Source organism: Chinchilla lanigera, unplaced genomic scaffold, assembly GCF_000276665.1.
Source record: "Chinchilla lanigera isolate Chin_1 unplaced genomic scaffold, ChiLan1.0 scaffold00008, whole genome shotgun sequence".
Classification (NCBI taxonomy): Eukaryota; Metazoa; Chordata; class Mammalia; order Rodentia; family Chinchillidae; genus Chinchilla; species Chinchilla lanigera.
Genome location: NW_004955409.1, coordinates 37,556,793 through 37,564,993, shown reverse-complemented (window position 1 = coordinate 37,564,993; position 8,201 = coordinate 37,556,793). Strand labels below are relative to the sequence as shown.

The window sequence follows — 8,201 nt, the reverse complement described above, 5'->3', positions numbered from 1 at the left end:
AAAATAAAATAAATTTGTTCCTTAAGTGAAAAAAAAAAATCTGTTCCTCTAGTGAGCCCTAACAGATAGATAGATTTAGATAGATGATGATGGTGATGATGATGAAGATGATAGATGATAGATTCAGGATAGATAGATAGATAGATAGATAGATAGATAGATAAACAGATCGATCAATCTCTTTTCCCCACTTCCACCACTCCCATCATCTAGTTCAGCTCTCCAGTGTCTCTTATGGATGAAATTATGGTTTAGATATAAAATAAACCCTGCAAAAGTCTCATGTGTTTGGAAAGTGATTGGGTCATGGGGCATTACACGCATCAGTGGATCTATCTATTGATGAGTTCAGTAGTGAGCTGTGCTGAGAGTGGGGCCTGGTTGGAAGTGGATTGCTGGGGGCATGACCTGGAAGGGTGTACTGCTGTTCCAGCTCCTTCTTTCTCTCCGCATTTCCTGGCTGCCGTGGGATAAGCAGTGTTCCTTGGCGAGGCCCCTCCACCACACCATTTCTGCCTTGGAACCAGTCTATCATAGACTGAATCCTCTGAAAACCGTAAGCCAAAATAAACCTCCCCTCCTATTAGCTGCAGGTATCAGTTGTTTTATCCCAGTGGTGAGGAAGCTGACTAATACAGATGGTTTTGATGGTCTCCTCACCTGCCTCCATAGCCCTATCTTGCTCACCTCCAAACCACCCTCCACACAGAAGCCAGAGTGAGTTTTATAAACATACCCAATCTAATCACTTTCCTGTCTAAAACCCATTAATAGTTCCCTTTGATCTTTAAATAAAATTCAAATGCCTTGCATTAACCATAAATATTCTTTGGTGATTCTGAGGTCATTCAACTTTCTAAGAGAGATTTTCTAGTTAATTCCACAGTGCCTAACCTATCTGGTCCAGGCCTTCTTGTCCAGCAGCATCTCCCATCCTTCACCCTTTACCCACCGTCCTCCGACCACACCAACCTCCTTCCTGGTTCTGAGATGCTCTATGCTTTCCCCTCAGTGACAGCCTCTGACATGCTCTTTGCACTAGAGTGCTTTTTCCCCAGCTGGGCCTATAATGAGTCCTGCTCACTCTTTAAATTCCAGTTTAAATATCATTCTTCAGGGAAGACGTCCCTGGCCACTCTATATAGATCTTCTTACCCTGTAATTTTCTTTTTCAATGTCTATTTTTTTCACGTATAGACCTTAAAATTTAAAACTAATCTTTCCCTATCCCCACCTGACCGTATGCTTTCTAACAACAGGGACTTGTTTTAGGTCTCACATAAAGCTGACCCTCAGCAGACGGTTACTGTGTGGTGGACAACAAGCTACAATCACATTTGTTCACTTGGTTCGTTATTTTGACTATTAATCCTAATATGTCAATTTAATTGGATTAATAAAAACCTAGCAGAGGTGATCCAACCTCCCATTAGGAACATTCCTAGTTTAGCTCAGGAGTCTACCTTACCATTTTAAGGTAACTGTAAAAGTAAAAATAACTTACAGTGTTTGTGTGTATGTTAGGTTTTTTTACATGTTACACTGTATATTTGAGGCAAAGGTGTACAAATCTCACTTTGTTGGACTCACAAACGGATCCGATTTACGAATGTTCTCTGGGAATGGAACTGGTTCTTAAGTCAGGGACTTACTGTATTTAATTCATGAAAGACATCTCAAAAACCAATGCTCACAGATTTAGTCAGCTCAAAAAATAAGAAAAAAATCATTGGATTGGAGTTTAGAAACTTGTTTTCTAGTCTTAGCTGTCCCACAGATATAACGGTGGTATTCTTTTCACTTTTCTGAGCCTATTTCCTTGCTCTGTAGCTGGCAACCACTAATTAAATGAGCTCAGATGTCCATAAGTCAGAGACTTACTGTAATAAGATTCAATCTGAAATGGTAGAAGGAAACTTACACATTTTATATGCTACTGTAAATAAGTATTTTTCCTTAATCATGCAGAAATTTAAGTTGGTGAGCTCACTAAGAAAAGTAATTGGGTTTTTTGGTAAATACTAAATTATGTTACTTTATAAACTTAATAGAAAAACATTTTGAAACAGCATAGGTTTGCTTTGGTAGCATACCTTTTTTCCTATTAAAGAGCACAAAAGTTACACACTTTAAATATTCAATAAGAAATCATGCTAAATGGTAATCAAAGAAGACAACATTAGATTGTTAAAGTTATAAAATTAGTACTGCTTTAATGTAGATGTAGATAGTACAAAAATTAGTACAGGGCTGGGGATTTAGCTCAGCAGCATAGCGCCTGCCTGGCAAGCACAAGGTCATGAGTTCAATTCCTGGTACCGGAAAAAAACCAAAAACCAAAAACCAAAACCAAAAAAAATTACTACAATTTAAATATCAGTAATCAAGATTGAGTCCTAGAATGCGCTTTTCACAAAATAATTCTAGTCTAGTGTCCTCTGAAAAGAAAGATGACAATTCATGAATTTTGTTTGCCTGTTTATGAATAAAGTTTTTAAAAAAAGAAAAGAAAAACCTAGCAGATTGGGAAACATACTCCTTGGTGTGTCTGGGTGGGTCATGGAAGTATGACCTTGGACACTATATATGGTTCCTCTCTGGCACTATTCCTCTGCTCTGTTCTATAGCCACCATGAATTAAGCATCTTTGCTCCACTACCCCCTGCCACCATGATGTTTCTGCTGATGATGGGCTGAATCTCCAAAACTGTGAGCCAAACTAAACTTCTTCTCTTACAAATTGTGGGCATTGGGTATTGCATCTTAGCAATGGAAAAGCTAATATAGCTACTGTTATTTTGTTGTCCTCCTGCTACCTACAGAGAGGACAATAGGGTCCCCCTTTGTCTATACTTACATGGTGTAACCTACTTTATCCTTGAGAGTTGTTTTCTCTCAAAACACATCACAGAGTCTTAATAAATAAGTATACTCATCATTTTTAGCTTGTTTCCCAGAGACCTATAACTGCACTTCTCCTTCCATCATCTGAATAACTTGGAGAGGAACTCTCACGGTAAAGCCCTGCTAGTTCCTCCATCTGGAAAGTTTTTTCCCCCACCAGACGGACAGTCCTCAAGAGGCTGATGGCAGGAGCTCAGGGAGTACGGAGAGGCTCCATTATCCATGGAAATCTGCCCCGTTATCCATGGTTACCTATCATCTCCCATAATAGTCTCACAATCAATCAATCAATCAATCAATCAACAATTATTAGGGGTTGGGGATTTAGCTCAGCAGCACAGCACCTGCCTGGCAAGCGCAAGGTTGTGAGTTCGATTCCCAGTACTGGAAAAAAAAAAAAATCAACAATTATTTATAGAGTATCAGCCATATGTCTAACATTCATTCAATCGTAAGTTCAGCAGAATTTCATGTTGCCAGGACCTGTATTAAGTGCTGAAACACACACAAAAAAAATGATTAGGTTACTCAAAGAGCTCATTTCCACAAATGACACATGGACACATACAAACTAAAGTGCAATCTGAGTTAAATCAGCTGGTGCTAGCAATGAGTGTTCATAAAAAGCAGAGCTCAGAAGGGGCTGGAGTTGCAAAAACAAAACCTTCATAAAGGCAAGAGTGCCTGAACTGAGGCTTGAATGAGAAATAAATAATAGATAAGCAAAAGAAAGGAGCGAAGGCACCCCAGGCTGTGGGAACAGCTTGGCAAAGACCACCGCTGAAATAAGCGGAAGTGTTTGGGGAGCCGTGAGAAAGTGAAAAGGACAAAGTAGGCTCTTCATTAGATCCACAGACCAGTGTAAAGCTCCTAAAGGAGTGGTGGAATTTTGTTCAGATTGTGTGAGCTGTGCGTCTCTACACTGGTAACTTATAATTAAACCATTGTCTCTAGTCATTGTTAGACAGCTAGTGAGAAAAGCCAGTTACCCCATGCTAATGTATAACTTCTTTGTTTTCTGCAAAATAGCCAGCTCCAGTATAAAAAAGAGTTTCATGACTCTATTCAAGTGGAAATGAATACCGCCTTCTGGTTGGATAAGAGAAGCTGGAGGGCTTTAATGATCACTGGGCCCTTCCTGGACACAAACAGTCAGAAAACCATGTAGCCTTCTCTTTCTTCTACACATGGAGAGCGGAAGCAAAAGCTCTGCACTCAGGGAGGCCAAAGAATGAGCCCAGGCTTCGCCCTCTCTGTGCAAGCAGCTGACGTAGGCAGAGGCTCCCCCAGCCCTGAACGCAGAGAGCAAGGAAACACCTGAGAGACGCACCACTGGGACGGGAAGAAGAGGAAAAGTTTCCCACCTGAGTCAGACTGGAAGGAATGATCGACCCCCAGGAAACGCTTTTGTCTATAAACTAAAACTCAGGGAACAGATAGAGAAAAACTGAAGGATGAGTAAGAGAAACACAAAAATGTATCCTACTCATTTTTAATCTAAAACATCAGTCAAAGATAAAGTCACGGGCACTGATGACTGGTTAATTGCCAAAGTTGTTAATTTGGTCATCTTCATAAAGAGGGTAAAGAGAAATGAGAGAAGCGATGAGTAATGGTCAAAGACAGAAGAACTGGGGATTCAGCACTCTCTATTCCAGAACTAAACACTTTCCTAATAGGAAGATCTGTTGCACTCTTAGAACGAATAACTGGAACAGACCATAGTACCTTTTCCGGAGCTCCCATAGACAAGATCCTCTCTAAACAGTCCATGATGGTGGGGAAAGCGGAATGTATATGCATAAGCTCCCTCTGTATTAAAGATTTCACAGACTGCTCAACCTTGGCTCACCTGGACATTGCACCTGTGACAAGATGGAATGTTAGAGAATCAAAATTATCCTGTGCTGCTTTAGGTCTTTCAATAGCTGTTTACCTTAACTTTTGTATCTGGCTCTTCTGGACCTTGTCTCAGTCCAGAAAAGTCTACATTTGTAATTCCAGGGGAAAGTTACTGGAATTCTAGAAAATTAATTTCAGCCTACTATTGCCAGTGCAACACATGGAGAAAATAAAGATACTGAGGCATTTTTGTAGTTGTGGGGAGACAAGGGGGTCCTAAGTCCAATCAGAATAATGGCTAACAGGAACAAAGGCCTCAACCCAGCGCTGAACCTGGGTTTTATTAATTCATGAAGAAGGGAGCGGCTTGGGGATGAGTGACCTTGAAAGGGGCGGGAAGTACATGAGCTCCGTGAGCTGGGATAGGTAGGAGGCCTGAAATCACCTCTGTAATATGCAGAGAGAGAGAGAGACTCAGAAAGAGAAATCTGCATATCACAGATTGGGGCAGTATCTAGTGTTTTGGAGTCAGTACATCAGTTTTGATGTGTAATTTTCAAGCCCTGAGAAGTCATAGCCTCTTTTCTCAAGGCTCATTCTCAGCCCAGGATATGGCTCTGTCGATTTAGCTCACACACACTACTTGGGAGCTGTAGGCTGTCGCATTGCTTTAAAGACTACACATCAGCACCTGGGCTAGACCCATTTGCATTGCTTAAAGCCAATTGAGGGGTAGCCAGATCTGCAGGTATCAATACACAGAAATAGGGCCAAGTGCCCTTCTTTCAAGGAGAGCCATCCAGATGGTCTTCCACATGACCTAACATTCTGATAACTGATAGACTCAGAATGTATCATTAAGCTTTGCAGATCTCTAGCCTCCACCAGTCTGAAAGCTAAGAATGTTATAAACCTAATACCAGAAGCCTGCAGAAGAGATTTCCACATCTTTGTGTAGCCCGCCTACATGTAATACAATGCTAAATGTATTGATTTGTGACTTTCTTTTGTTCTGTGACTATAAGAATCCATGTAACCTCTTCTATGGTGGAAAATGTCATTCAGTGTAACTCAATTCCATGATCCCAAGCCATGGTCACTCTTATTTAGACCAGAATTTTTTTTTATTTCCTTTACAGCAGAGGTTTTCTTTTTCCTTTTTTTGAGACAGAGTCCCACTATGTAATTCAGGCTAGATTTGAGCTCACCATGTAGCCCAAGTTGGCCTTGAACTTATGGGAATCCTCCTGCCTCAACTTTGCAAGTGCTGGGATTACAGGTGTTTACCACCATTCCCAGCTCAGAGTTGTTATTTTTCATCAGCCATTTTCTAGCCCAATATGGGCCCCAGAGACAATCGCTTTCACCATAGGAGCTGCCTGGATCAGCGCCAGGCACAAGCACGGGCCCTTGGTGCCCACTGCCTGATCACCTCCTTGGTGGATATGGGTGAGTCCTTCTCAGCAGGACCTCCTTTGCTTGAATGACAGGCCTTGGCTTATTCTGAGCTGGTTAATTATAATATCCTTTATTGTTTCAGAAGCTTTGCCAGAACATTTGTTTGTTAGCATTCAGTCTTTTCCTTTAGCTATTCTTTCATTATCTAAATTTGCCTTTTCAGGTTTTTGTCTCTTTCTGCTGATCATTGCAACCTTGGCCTTTTAGGCTAGAAATTCTATGGCCACCTTTTATAAACATTCCAAAGAAAAGAGCCAGCCACTTTCTCTAGCCCAGCAGAGTGGAAGTGCCAAGGGGATCTTCCCAGAACATGCAGTGGCCTCACGTGGAAGTACTTCATTTATGGATGACTCAGAAGGAATTGATGGCAGTAGTGGCATGTGGGGGTCAGGGGGCTGATCCCAATGGAGCCCCGGGCTGGGGTGGAGCTGCAGTGTCTCAGGCTGTGCAAGCAAAACATGGGAACTGAGCTTATGTGAATTACAACGAACACCAGGATGCAATAACAGATGGCTTGGAAATTGTGGTTTCACCAGAAGTCTCCACAGCAAATTAATGTGCCCAATTTGTTTGGATATGTTGAAGAACACTATGACTACACAGGAGTGTTTGCACCGTTTTTGTGCAGGTTGTATTATCACAGCTCTAAGAGCAACAAAGAATGTCCTACCTGTCAGAAAAAACTAGTTTCCAAAGATCACTAAGGCCAGACCCAAACTTTGATGCACTCATCAGCAACATTTACCCTAGTCATGATGAGTATGAAGCTCATCAAGAGAGAGTACTAGCCAGGATCAACAAGCACAGTAATCAGCAGGCACTCAGTCACAGCACTGAAGAAGGTCTGAAGATCCAGGCCATGAACAGGTTACAGCGGGGCAAGAAACAACAGATTGAAAATGGTAGTGGACCAGAAGGTAATGGTGATAGTTCATACTGCAGTAATGCATCCACACATAGCAATCAAGAAGAAGGCCCTAGTAACAAACGGACCAAAACATCTGATGATTCTGGGCTTGAACTTGATAATAACAATGCAGCAGTAGCAATCAATCCAGTAGTGGATGGTGCTAGTGAAATTGAGTTAGTGTTCAGGTCTCATCCCACACTTACGGAAGAAGATGACAGTGCACAGACAAGATATATAAAGACTTCAGGTAGGGGCTGGGAATTTAGCTCAACCACACAGTGCCTGCCTGGCAAGCGCAAGGTCGTGAGTTCGATTCCCGGTACCAGAAAAAAAAAAAAAAAAGACTTCAGGTAATGCTACTGTTGATCACTTATCGAAGTATCTGGCTGTGAGGTGAGCTGTAGAAGAACTGTGAAGCAAAGGAGAATCAAACCAGATGAATCTTGATACAGCCAGTGAGAAGCAGTGTGCAATTTATATCGCAACAGCCAGGGGCCAGCTCACTGTAGTAAATGGCTCTTTTTCTTTGGAACTGGTCAGTGAGAAATACTGGAAAGTGAACAAACCCCTGGAACTTTATTGCACCCCCACCAAGGAGCACAAATGAGATTTTAAAAATCAATTCTGGACTGAAATTTTTTATAGCCTAATTGTTTAATATTAAAGATGTACCATCATTACTTTTACGGACAGATCTTGGATATGTTGTTCAGTTTCCTTTATGAGCCAGACTCGTTTACACTATTAGATTTACTTCCCCTTAATTTAAGATTTACTTTTTGGAAGGGACTGCAGTTATGCAGTACTTTTTCTTTCCTTTAAAAAATATATCTTAAATAAGTAAATAAATAAATAAATAAATAAATCTATCTAAGCTGTATGCTTTCACAAAGTATAGTTCCATCTGGAACACCCTTTGACCCGGGAATTTTTCATAGGTATGCATTCTTAAGTAAAAACTAAATTGGCTATCATTTTTCCTCTCCCCTCAAAAGTTTTCTAAGTCTATGGAAGGTTAAATACTGTAATAGATATTTTAAAAAAAAAAAAAGAAGGAATTGTCTTGGCTCATCCAAGAAAGCACACA

The 8,201-nt window shown here is 41.0% G+C and overlaps 1 pseudogene; it reads left to right on the top strand.

Moving 5' to 3' along the window:
* The first annotated feature begins 6,086 nt into the window (after positions 1 to 6,086).
* LOC102021426 lies at positions 6,087 to 7,794 on the top strand (annotated as a pseudogene).
* The last annotated feature ends 407 nt before the right edge of the window (positions 7,795 to 8,201 follow it).